Below are 14,488 nucleotides of genomic sequence, written 5' to 3'. Positions count from 1 at the left end.
GATATAACACAGACTGACAATATGCCGAAACGAGATACGTTTTCACCTTGAGAATAGGTAGGAATTATGACTTTAAATGTAATTTATTTTTAGTTTATTGTTTTTTCTTACTGACAACCTTACTGAGATGCATAAACTTACTTCTCATTAATGACTAATTTACTGTTTTCTGGAGTTTAATTTACTAAATATTTACTATAAATATATAAATTAGATTTTTTAATTTTATTATTATTATTATTATTATTATTATTATTATTATTATTATTATTATTATTATGTGAGGTGTTCACATCAAACAGGGAGTTATGATGAACAAAGGTGTAAAAAATAGAAGACTACAAGCACAGTACACAATGATAGTAGTACAATATATTGTACAGTACATTATAAAAAAAGTGTGGTGTCTCACAAGGACCCTATAAATATTTTAAAAGTAATTTACATGGGTGAAGGCATTTGTCTTATATGTAATTTTTTATTCGGATTTAAGACCCAAGATAACACTCAAACTAATAAAAGATTGAATAGAACCAGACCTAACACCACTTGACTTTTGAAATTGCTATAATTTATATTCAAATAATATTTTGCCTATTGACCATACTATTGAGCTATCCTGTATATTTAGACGAGTAAGATTTATATGCATTATAATGTCAAACCTTACAACTATTAAGCTGAAATATGATTGGAGCCATGATTTTTTTAATGTAACAAAAAATGTGTGGTTATAATATGCTACTATATGCTTCCAAAATCCAAAAGGATTTTCTGAACAAAATAAATGAAGGTGATTTGAGACATGTAACCTTAAATCTGCAAGAGAAAGGACATTATAATTATTTTTTATTTGAAAAGATTTGCAAATATCACATGTCTGATTGTTAAGGAGAAAGTTCTTTCCTCTGGGTGAGGTGACTCAGCACACACAGGTTTTCATACAAATGGCTACAGTGATGAAATGACGTCCCTCTGTCCATTATCAATCATTCACTGTTTATTCATTTCTCTTTATCTTTCTTTTTTCTGAAAGTTACAGAGGTTCCCTGGCACAAGGCACACAATTATCGCAATTATGTATTGATTCCCCGGTAGCGTCCTCCTCACATTGTGCTCTGCGGCTCGCTTTCAGTGTATAATTGTCAGACTGTGTAATTGCAGCACGCGCCCAGCTGGGTGATTATTCCTCATCCTCCACAATTCTGTTTTTTTTTTGTTGTTGTTGTTGTTGTTGTTGTTTTTTGTCTATTGAGCATTTAGTGTTTCAGTTGTTTTTATGAAAATCATTGGTAACAAATATTTTACTGTTTTCACATTCAATCACGTAGTAATAATAAATGATCAAAAACCCATGTGGACACATTTATATATATATAAAATAATAATAATAATAATACTTAAAATGACAGCCTACCTAAGGCATCACTAACTGCCGTTAGTTCCCACCACTAAAATGCCTTGATGTTTTTTTTTTATCCTCCTCAAGAACCTCTTGAAATGCTCTATTGGGCCCCAATGTTCCCCATACGTAAAAGCAGTCTGGTCCCTGTTACAGGCAGAACAATATTGTGTGTTTATGTTTCCTCACAGTCACAGGCCATATGAAGTGCAGCACGATCTAACCCCTGTAAACAGCTATCTGACTTTTATTCCCCATAGCCCAGGGCGCAAATGCAGACTACTGAGTGCATTCTCATTTGATCAGGCTTTGCCACCAATCCACTCTTTTATTCCTTACGAAAAGAGAAGAACACCATTCCTTTTTTGTGTCTTGTTTAGTACTTTTGCAACAATGGTAATGTCTTATTTACAAATATAATGCTTAAATATTAATTTGTAACATTTAGATATTAAATAAAAACTTTGATGTGACAGTGTCACAAAATCAGTTGCCTCCCAAGTAACTACAGAATTAAAGTAAATGCTTTGCTCTGTCCTTTCTGTTAAATGTGATGTGGAGTGAAGGTAATTACCCATTTGCTTTGCAGTGTGTCAAAATACAGCTGCCAAACAAAGTGGCTAATCATGTAGAGTGCACTTTCATTACTTTTTACACATGTAATTTGTCAGAGGTGGCTGAGTGTTCTGAGGACGGATGCTCAGTGAGGCGTACTGGCGAAGCTTGAGTCATGGCTAACTTACCCAGACCACGTCTTGGCACCTGTGAGAATATGAATTATACAAACCCTATTGCACTATGGTGTTGATTTATCACTTCTGATTGTTTAGAAAATTAGCTATGACATTGCCCTTGTAAATTTAAAGTTAATGTGCTTTTTTTATAATCACAACTTACACAGGGACTTTTATGACGGAGTAGACGGAAGAGCTATTTTGAAATAGTCAAGAGAAAAAGCTGTCAATTTAGATATTTTGACACAGGAAAGTCTACAGAACCAAGGACTTTGCAATTTCTCAGCAACATGACGTCTTGCATGCTGATTATCTAAAGGGGAAAAAAGCAAGATGGAAGCAATGTGTACAGTAAAGTTATAATGGCTAAATAGAAATATCTTGAATGTTCCACAATATTAAATGTATTAAACTGATATAGAGTACAACATGATGTTATTTAATAAATGTAAAAAAATGTTAATAATGAAGCACAAACTCAATCCTGAGTTTGGGTTACTGTTTATGAAAAAAAATTGTCTATATTTATGTGAAATTCCTCTTAGTTCCATGGTTTTCTCCTCCCAAACATATGACAGTAGGTAGCCGACCACAACATGAACTAGGTGGTAATGAGAATTTGACTGTGTGTTTATGGTACACTGCAATGGACTGGTTCTAGTGTTCCTGATATCCTTCACCACCTTGACCAGAATAAATTGTTTTCTAAAAAAGAATGAATGAATGAATGAATGAATGAATGATGGTATATGTTGCCAGATTCCCCCAGATGTGAAATTTCAGGAAATGTGTCTTATTAAATACCTGATTTACTTAATAAATATATTTTATATATTTGCTAATTAATAGCAAAAGATATTGTTGTTCTACAACATTTAGGATGCAAATGTTATACCTATAATCTAATATACAATTTTAATATTTATAATACTGTACTTAAAAACATTCACATAGCATTAAATTGCAAGAAAAAAAATATTCAAGTGAACATGTAGTAGACCGCTAATGAGTGTTACAGCTTTTACCTGCAGGCGATGCTGGAGCGCAAGAAGACTCCACACAACCCACATTAGGCCCACATTTTCTTTGGGAGTGAACGCTTTATTAAATTTACCTTTCCTAATGGCTCCATGTGTAGTGCCTGCTGGAGGGCAGTCTAGAGCAGGACGTGGTAATTAGGAGCACCCATATCTCACTGACACACTTTCTAATTAAACTCTGACATTTTCCCACGTCAGCACACGCAGCCCCTTTTCTGCTCTTACTACCTTCATCTGTTTTTGAATCTTTCAGTTCCACTTTACAAGAAGATTTTGCGATAGCAGAAAATAACAGAAACAAGGAGGGTAGAATTTAATACCTTTGTTTTTTATCTCCCTTCCCTGAGGTAATGTTTGACATTTTTCACAGAAACAAATCTCTGTTTTTCCCTCCCAAAGGAAGTGGGCTATTGATTGTGTTGCTGAGTTTCCACCCCTAAGACAAGACCTATCAGTGCACCTTAACCACTGTTAAACTGACAGCACTGATTTTCCAATAAATAGTTTATTTTAAAGTGGATTCAGGGCTAGGAATTTTATCTGAAAAAAAAAGTATAATCAATTATTTTAAATTGAGTTGCTGAACACAATTATGTGTAGCAGTGGAATAAGGACATGCTTTCGAATTTGAGGAACATTAATACTACTGCAGTAATAATTCACTTAAATAAAGGAAGTAGTGATCAAGAAAATTACTCAAGGAAATCCCATTTGGACATGCATTCTTTTTCATGCAAATGAACATTGGTGATGTTGCTGGAAACACTGCATAGGCAAGTATTAGGTTAGACCTAGTCCAAGACTAAGTGACACGCAAACATACAGTATTAACACAAAAGATTAGGCAGCCACATTTGAAGGATTAGCACCCCGTCCAGGGTGTACCCCACCTCGTACCCTACAGTAGGTCTCCTGGGATAATCTCCAGACTTCCCACAACCCTATATACAGTACAAAGCGATAAATTCTATGAGTGAGTGAGATTAGGCGATGTCATGAGTATGTCTAAATGATGTATTGAGGAACATTAACATAAAAGTAAGGAATGTCTGAATGCTAGAAAGATGTGGCTTTAACAAGTTAATAAAGCCAGCAACGTTGCAATACCCCTTGTCTAATAAGCATTTGAAAGTATAAGGAAGTTGTGTGTTGTAAAAGCTGCTTAAATAATTACTGTGTAGTTTTTACACTTTTGATCTTATTGACTCAACTAATCCAACAATGTGATCAATATTTGAGAAAAAAATTTCTTAACAATAACTTAACAAATATATGTTAAGTAACAAATTGAATTTAAAACTTTGGTTTTCAAAACTTTAAAACAAAAAACCCAACTTTACAGTATACAAAAAAGGATAACATTAGCAGCCTAGCTGACGTACCCATATTGTCTTGGGATTTCAGTAGTATGCTAGGTTTGTCATCTAACTAGCAACAAGGTTAGCGATCCTGATTGCTACCTATAGACGATGGCTGTGCTTAAATGTATCTGCTAAATATTTACATATAAGGTTTACATTTCATAAAGTTTTATGTTAATTTCCTCCCCATAGTCAGACTAGTGAAATCCATGGAGGTATTTTGGTCAAATTTAGCATTTTGAATGACTAGTAAAATTGTGAAAAATAACCAGGTAGAGCGCACTATTTCAGAGATTTCTGAGGTTTGCTGTGAAAGGTTTTTGAATTATAACACAAAACAATCCAAGCAAGATGTTATGTTTGAAATCACTTGTTGTGGTTGATATGAGGAAATTGCTTTTGAAACTTGACGTGACTGGACAGCTAAGGCTCCCATAAGACCAGATCAATGACACTTCAGAAAGCAGCTCGTGCTGGGGTTGTGACGTAGATGTGACACACACGGTCTGGCTTGTCGATGATGGTCACTTCCCCTGGATAATGGCTGCAGCTGTGGCAGGCATCTGTGCAGCCGCCCCCCTGAACTCACACAAGTGTTTTAGGGCCTCATCAAGCAACACACACAGCCCATTACGTTGGACGTACACTGAGAGGCGCCTAATAGATAGACAGGGATGCAGAGGCAGGATGCATTTACTTGATGTCCTGTTTTTCATTAATGCAAAGTTTGACCACTTTGTTAAAAATCAATTCTAATTTGCTATGATATTATGGAAAGCATCAAAACCAATCAAAACACTGAATATATACGTCCCACTGTTTCTCAAAATAGGCATGACTGGATATGTGCATGTATGCATGTCTCTACACTTGTCTGAGTGTGTTCCTAACTAGCCTGTGGAGAAAGGGGTCAAGCAGCTTACCAGTGCTTTTTAGGATTATGAAGGCGCCAGGTGCATTTATGTCTATTTGTGACAAGATACAATGTCTGACCACACTAATTAACTCCTTTAAACAGGTCCAAACATAAAGTAAAAAAAAACCTGCGAAGACACTTAATTGGGGTGAACTTCCGATGGCTGTTATCACTCTTCAGCACCCGTGTAGTGCAAATACCATTCACACACCATTTAACCAACTCTTTTGCAAAACAGCTTTTGTCTTACAAAAAGGCTCCATCATTGTTTGGATTTACACTATTATTTGTCCTTGTAGCTCTTTAGGGTGCTGCATATGCCTCCTCTGTGTGCAGAAAACAGAGGGTCGTAAACTAAGTTACGCAAGTTGGGTGGCAGTCTGCTCACTGAAAGGGACCACAGCAGCTTGCAGGTGTCTCTTATTATGCATCTGCCAAAAACGTCACACCACGCACATCAGGCCGTCTTGTTGTTTACAAATTACACCCCTCAAATCAAACAAGCCTTGTCCTTCACAGTGGAAAGGATACTGTCACAGATGGTTATTGCAGAAGATAACAATGTAACACTGTCACCATGGTGTCAAATACAGCTGGGGATTTTTCTTAAGTGGAAAAGGGATTGAGTATATGAATGCTTGATGGAAAGGCTGACTATTTTGTTATGACATAATGATCATAAATGTGAGGCCAGTGAAAGTTTGATCAGGGTATTAAAGGAGAGAACCGACTGAGCAATGGGACCAACACATAACAGCCATATTTGCTGAGGTGACTCCTGTTCAGTCAACACTGTAAACATATTCTAATAAATGATTATGGTGACCAGTGTGCAGGAAAAAAGATGTGCTGTTATAACTCTTCAGTAAACAGGTTTGCAGAAAAAATATATATCTTGGCTGTGGTAATCACACAGGAGACTACAGACATAGTGTATAGGAAAATGCAAAAGAAAGGTACTTCTTTAACATTAATAAAATCATGTTTAGATTTAAATTGTTATGGATAAACCATGCAATCTTTTACTACATGGTGTACCAACGTCCTACAACCACTAGAACATCCAAACGACCCTTTAAAAAGCTGACCCTAAACCTTGTACAATTCCATCTGATCTTTTGTTTGAGCACAAAGCTATTGCTAAATGTCAGACCATGCAAGAGCTTATCCAGAAACACCATGCTCATGGCCTCCAGGCTGAAGAGCCTGTCACTTCCTCTCCACTGCTAGACACTGGCACTGCCTATCAGACAGCAAGGACAGGGAGGAGAGGTGAAAGAGGAAAAAGGGAGCAGCGAGGGAACTCTACTGAACATATCAACCTAAACAGCACAACCTGCTTCTTCTCTATAGTCCAATATTATAGTCACTTATACCTGTAACAGTCCAGTTGTATAACCTTTATTGCTTATAAACATCCAAATATGCAACTAACTAATCAGTTTAAGGGTTTTTTTCTTTACTTTTTTTTTTTTTTTTTACTAAATTGTATTTCATTATTATCTTTTTTTTTTTCAATTAGCCTTGGTTTATGTTGTGAATTTTAGATAGGCCCTGCACAGAGGAACAGACATCCAGGTAGTCAGTTCTCTAAGAAATTTAGAAAATAAAATAAATAAATAAATAATTATCCAAATTGTCCATAGTGTGTGAGTTAGTGGGTGTATGTGTGTGCCCTGCGATGGATTGGCACTCTGTCCAGGGTGTACCCCGTCTTATGACTCCTGGGATAGGCTCCAGGACCCCCAGCCACCCTGCATACAGGATAAGGCGGTATAAACGGTAAGTAAAATGAAAACCTTGGATTGCGAGTACCTTGGTATACAATTGGTGGAACGAATCTTCTGAGTTTCCATTATGTCTTACGGGGAAATTCACTTTGATATAAAAGTGCTTCGTATTAAAGCATGCTTCTGGAATTAATTTTGCTTGAATTAGAGAAAGAGGCAGAGAGAGAGTCTCTGCTTAAATAACTGCTTTTAGCTAAATATCACCTGCAAAAAAGGAAATAAGAGATCATCCTAAATTATTTTTAGGAAATTTTTGTTTTTAGGACATTTTTATACATACTCGTACCCTAGTGTTGTCAAATGTAGTTCTTGAATCTGATTGGCATAAATGGTTGATTAAATATAATTGGCATAAAACTTGTTCTGAATGCAGTCTAAACGATAATATTATATATAATGTACTCATTCTAACAAACATTATCCAAATAATATATGTCTAAAAATGAATTGATTAAGACATACTCTTATTTAATTAAAAAAAAGGTTGATAACTGTTGCCATGGCAAATGTTTCTAAAAGTAGACATTTATTTGGCTTTTTTTTTAGAAGGAGTCTTTAGTGTTAGTCATAGGTTTTTGCACAGTGTTTAATCTTATGATTTCCATAGATCCGTTGTTATTGGTTAAATAAAAAGAAATCACTGCTCTAAAGGAGGAATGAAACACTTCAGGAAGTACTGTCATAGAAAATGTTCATCTGGGCACATCAAAACATCCTGTCATTGATTGTTTTCTTATAACTGCACAAACAACTGTGTTTTATTCCTTACATGTTCCAGGTTACTACGATATTGATGTGTGTTTGACATTTTAGTTTTGCATGTGAATTGTAATTATAGATGACATTTGCCCAGCCAGGAACAAAAAGCCAGCTCCTACAGAGATGTACCCAGACATTAATGACGAAGAAAATAGTTACAATCTTTAGGTGAGCATACCACCTGGAATAGGCTTCTTGGAAATATTTTTATTTATTTATTTATTTATTTATTTTTATTTTTATTCAAAAAGAAAACTACTTACAAGAAAATGAAAAAAAAAGATAACCACTATGCACTTAGATTATACCTTACAGCAACTGTATATTGATATTGGTCTATATGGACATGCAGTTTATACACACTTTGTTTATTTACGATTTAATTATTTAATATTTTTTAACAGATTACTTTGATTATTATTGTAATTATTGTATACAGATCCTTACAAAACACTTTTATCATAAGTGTAAATAGAATCATTTTAACACACTGGACTGTTTAGACTGTTGACTGAAATGTATTTCAACACAGGGATATAGCAATCCCTGTCCCTTTATTCCACCACAACCAGCAACATACAACGTTCCCTCCGCCCCTCACCCCCTCTTTACTTAAGAGACCAGGTGGAGAAACTGAACCACAACAAGGCTGCAGGTTCTGATGCCATCTGCTCCAGAGTCCTGAAAGCTTGTGTTGACCTGCTACAGTATGTATGATGCTACAGCAGCTGTTTAATCTTAGTCAGGAGAAGGTTCTGGTGCTGTGGAAGATACCTCAGAGTCCACCTTGACGACAGACTGGACTAGAAATGTAATATGGAGGTGTTCTACAGGAAGGGACAGAACAAACTCTACTTCCTGAGAAAGCACAGATTTTGTTTGCAAACGATGTTGCAAATATTTTCCGAGTCTGCTGAGTCTAGGGCAGTATAGCAGCATCAGAATCGGTGATACCAGCAAACTGAAAAGATGATCAGCAAGGCTAGCTCATGTCCAGGGGCGTTTCTAGGATTTCAGTTAAAGGGGGCTCAGCCCCATAGATGTTTAACACATATTTGGCTTGTTTAGAATCAGTACTCAAATGAGTCTTCTCGATCACACACTCTTTTTACTCTATCAACTTTTTTCTATGTACAGGTACAATTAGAAAAATGTAACCAGAAAACAGCATATAACTTTAAACTTAGAAAGAACTTAGGTAAGAATAGAACATCTTTTTTTCTTTCATGTGACTTGAAAAACCTTCCATCTACAGTTAAATATAAATATTAAAACTTTGATAATCATGTTACCTAGTTTAATTTAGTATTTTAGCTACATAAATAAGACAGTAGGTTTTCTATTCAACCTCGTAAAATTTCATAGCTACTTATCAAATTCAAATTCAAATTTTATTTGTCACATACACAGTCATACACAGTACGATATGCAGTGAAATGCTTGTACGACCGCCGGTGACCTAAAAAAATAAAATAAAAACTATATATAAGGAATAAATATTAATAAAAAGAAATGAAATACAAAAGAAAATAAATGTTACTAGTAAAATAAACAAACTGTACAAATAGGGGCATAATAAAAATATTACAAAATATAGAAATATAGGAATATGGGGGGGAATATAGGCTATTTATTCAAATTCATTAATATAGACAAACATTGTTTGAATGTTAATAAACAAAGCATCTTTTAATAGCATTCTTTTTTTGTTACTTTTAGTTAACAAAAGTAACTTTTTTTTTAATTAAAGTGACAAAAACCCTATTCTAAGGCTAATAAATGTATTTGGGACATTATTTAATACAATACACTTATTACAAAAATGTATTTTTCTATCTCTGTAAATCTCACTGCTATGCAGTTAAAAAAAAGTGCACTGATGCTGTCTGTCACTATTTTAATAATTTAAGTGTATAACTCTATGGTAATTAATGCCATAAGCACAGTGCAATGTTTTATATAGACAGTGAGGTTTTCCAATTAAAACAGCGACGGCATGATTGTTTTATAAAGTAGACTATAGGTTAATAGAGGATGTATTAAGGGCTTCATTTTCACTAGAGGAAACAGCTGGTGTGATGAGGGTGAACACAGAGAATATTTAACTGATTAATCCCTCATGACATTTTGTAAACTTTATTTATGAGAAGGGACTGCACTGATGCAGATATAACAATTTATCGAAAAACACACACCTTGCTTTAATCCTCCCTCTGTGATGGCGAATTGAAGGGGGGGGGGGGGGGGGGGGGGGGGGGGGGGAAAGGAGCCGCCGCTTTCATATCAAATTTAAAGGGGACGAAGGGCGACCAGCAATTTGTGTGAAGTTTATGGAGAATTTTTAGGGGGGCTGAGTACAAATGTTAGGGGGGTAAAGCCCCTCTAAAAATGGCCTAGTGACGCCCATGCCCATGTCCTTAGGGAACTCAATGCTCTGAAGCCTTTGGAGTTGGTTGTGGAGAGCAAGATGCTATATAAACTATTAAATCATGGGGAATCGCTCAAGAGAGAATTCTTTAGACCCACTCTGACAAACGGCCATCAAGCAAGTATTTCTTCTGTGTCATCATGAAGATTTATTTTGTTAATATCCAGATTAGTTGATATCTTATAGATACACCGTAACATCCTGGAGCAGTATATGTGGTATAAACACTTGAGTTTCAATTTCTTTTGAATAACACTTACATTTCAAATACTGTAAATGACAAATTTGCTAAATTACCACATACCACAAGTTTCTAAGGCTGTGGGGAAGTGTGTCTGAAAGAGTGGTCAGTAGCACATGAGCTATAGAGGGGATAGTCCTCTCAGCTTTCTTCTCCACCTAGAACAACTCTTTCAATACAACTTGTGTCATGTCATGTGCAGAGGTTTTCAGATGACTCAAAGTACAGCAGTACATAATATAAAAAGTAAAGTATATAAAGGAAATATTTATACTTATACCTTAATATGTTATAAAATACACCTTGATCTGATTTACACTTGTAAATAGACCAGACCCTTTTTGCAGGACAGATTAAGTAACTCTTTATTACTGTTATGATCTTAGTTTGTTATTTAAGTGGTTATTATTATTTTTTTTATATTTTGTTTTTTTTACGTTGTATTTTTTGTACTTAGTGTTGTTTGTAAGAGACTGAGAGTAACATAATTTAAATTCTCTATATGTATGTACTGTACACCTAGTAGAATCGACAATAAAGCAGACTCTGACTTTGAGGCCTCTTGTTGTACGGAGCGCCCTCTTATGGTGAGACGTGGAGCTGCATTTCGCGATTCCGTGCCCCTGTTTGTCTCAGAAGCCTTTCGAAAAGCGTTTTGTGCAGGATAAAATACTAAAGATGAGATAAGAACCCCAGTCTTTCGTAATTTAGAAGCCAAATATTGCGTATGCACAAAAATATGTGCTTGTGGAACATCCAATTGCAGATTTATTCTTTTATTCTTTATTCTTTTTCATACTTTACTGTTCTGGGAAGGCTTTACACTAGATCCTGGTGCGTGCCTTTGGTGAATTATGTCCAAAAACAAAACATAAAACATTAATATGTTGTGTTAGGTGAGAGGGCCGGGGCGCTGTCAGTGTTCCAGGTGTTCAGTGGAGTTGGAGTCAGTCAATTTCTTCTACTTTATTAATTCCCTTTCCCCAGATATTGGCCTATTTGGGCCTACTTTATGCACACTTTGTTTATTTATGATTTAATTATTTTACATTTTTGAACAAATTATTGTGATGATTATTGTAATTATTGTATACTGATTCTTACAAAACACTTACGTAAAACCTTTTACACCTTGATCATCTAATCTGTCTCTGGAAATATTACGGTCTGGTAAGCTCCCAGGACAAAAGGGACTTGAGTGATCAGGTGTGCGAAGCGCATCACCAGGACTGTATTGCATGATCAACAGGACATTTACATCAGATGCAGGTCGAGGGGACAGTGCATTATTAAAGACATTCACCACCCTAATAATTATCTGTTTCAGTGGCTTCCATCTGGTGAGAGACTATCTCAGGGCACAAACTGAAAGACTGAACAATAGCTTTTTTCACCAGGCTATGTGGGCAATAAATACTCAACCCAAACAATGACTGACAAATGCTTCACATAATCTCTTTTACACAGTCACTTTATCTGTATCTGTATCTAATATCATTGCTCTGGTTTAATTTTTTGTACAACCAAATTCATTATAATTTTATATTTATACCATATTGTATATAATTTACTTAATTTTTTCCTTAGTCTACTTTTATTTTGTACAACCAAACCTTTTTTTTATTTGGACAGTCTGAAATTCGTCTTGCATTTCACTACTGTTGTACTTGTACAACCATGTATGTGACAAATAGAATTCTTGAAATTTTGAAATACCCTTCTTAAGCCAGCTTGTTCTCATCTAGACAAAGCAAGCTGCACTTAATCTCTCCATGCTGTTAACACAATCCGGTCTTTTTTGAGAGAGAATTTCATGAGATGCAGGACAATGCTTCCACAACTTCTAGAAACTATCAGAAAGTTTGTGATACCACATACCACAAGTTTGTAAGGCTGATGTGTGTCTGAAAGAGTGGTCAGTAGCAAAGGAGCTCCACAAGGGATAGTCCTGTCAGCTTTCTTCTCCACCCAGCACACCTCAGGCTTATAATGCAACTCATGTGCAGAGGTTTTCAGATGACTCAGCAGTTGTGAGATGTGTCAGTGAGTGATATCAGGTGGAATACAGAGGCCTGGTGCTCAGCTTTGCAGAGTCGTGTGGGAGCAACCACCAGCTGGCGAATGTGGCCAAGACCAATCAGACGGTTGTGGATTTTTGGAGGACCAAAACTACCTCAAAATCCATTTTCAATTCCATTCTGAGAGAGGAAGTGGCAGTAATCGAAAACTACAGATACCTTAAAGTCCACCTTGATGACAAACTCGACTAGAAATGTAACATGGATGTGTTCTACAGGAAGGAACAGAAGAGACTCTACTTCTTAAAGGAAGCACAGATTCCGTTTTCGTCTGTTGTGGCTAGTGAAGTATAACAGCATCAGAATCGATGATACCACCAAACTGAAAAGATGATCATCAAGGCTACCTCATGTCCTTAGGGAATTCAATGCGCTGACTCCTTTGGAGTTGGTTGTGGAGAGAAAGATGCTGCATAACCTATTAAATATCATAGAGAATCACTTAAGAGAAAATTTTTTAGCCCCTCTCTTTTACCATGCCTTTCCTCTGTGTCATCATGAAGATTTATTTTTGTTAATATCCAGATTAAATTATATCTAATACTGTAGATACACCTTAACATCCTGGAACAGGGAGTGTTATAAACACTTGAGTTACACTTTCTTTTGAATAACACTTACATTTCAAATACTGTAAATTACAAATATAAAAAGTATATATTATAAAGAAAATCTTTATAATAATACTTTAATCTGTCATAAAATACACCTTGATTTGCTTTACACTATATATATATATATAGAGAGAGAGAGAGACTTTGTAAATAAATGAGACCTCTTGTGGTACAGAGCGCCCTCTTGTGGTGAGACGTTGAGCTGCATTTTGCGATTCCGTGCACCAGTCATATCAGAAGCCTTCGGAAAAGCGTTTTAAAGGATAAAATACTAAAGATGAGATAAAGACGAAAAATATGTGCTTGTTGAACATCCAATTCCAGATTTATTTTTTTATACTTTATATTCTATTCTCTTTTTTTATACTTTACTGTCCTGGGAAGGCTTTACACTAGATCCTGGAGCGTGCCTTTGAATTATGAATTATGTTGAATCAGCCACAAGAGAATTAATAAATTTAGCTACTGATGTCAGGTGAGAGGGCCTGGGATGCTGGTGGTGTTCCAGGCGTTCAGTGGAGTTGAAGACACTTAAGTTCTTCCACACCAAACCATGTCTCTACACACCACGGTTTGTGCATAAAAGCACATAAATTTTAATACATACTGGATGCCAATATGCGTGTGTGTGTGTGTGTGCATATTGGCATCATAATAACTTAAATTATAACAAGTCTTTGAAAAACACATTTTGAAATGTAATCACAGATAAATAATTAGTTTTAAAATTAAAATTCAGTGCACCTAAATTCAAAGATATTGCTTTTTAAAGTAAAATATTTTATTATAATTTAAGATTATAAGCGCAGCAAACTACAGTGCAAACTAATATTTCAATTTTAAGAATTGAAGTAAATATCTACAAAACACACACACACACACACACACACACACACACGCATGCACGCACCAGTCAAGGCGATAGTAATAAATAAGCGAGTTATTGTATAATGATGTACAAGGTACAATAATCATGAGGGGTACTGTGTCATATAAATAAGTAGGCCTAATACATTTGGTAGTATCAAAATTTCAAAACAAATTATTTAGCACTGATTAAATTAGAAAATGTGCTTTTCAAATGATAATTTAAATTATTGTGATGCCAATATGCTTTCATATTAT

Source organism: Clarias gariepinus, chromosome 2, assembly GCF_024256425.1.
Source record: "Clarias gariepinus isolate MV-2021 ecotype Netherlands chromosome 2, CGAR_prim_01v2, whole genome shotgun sequence".
NCBI classification, from domain to species: Eukaryota; Metazoa; Chordata; class Actinopteri; order Siluriformes; family Clariidae; genus Clarias; species Clarias gariepinus.
The sequence above is the reverse complement of the archived record's forward strand: the minus strand, read 5'-3'. Positions refer to the sequence as shown.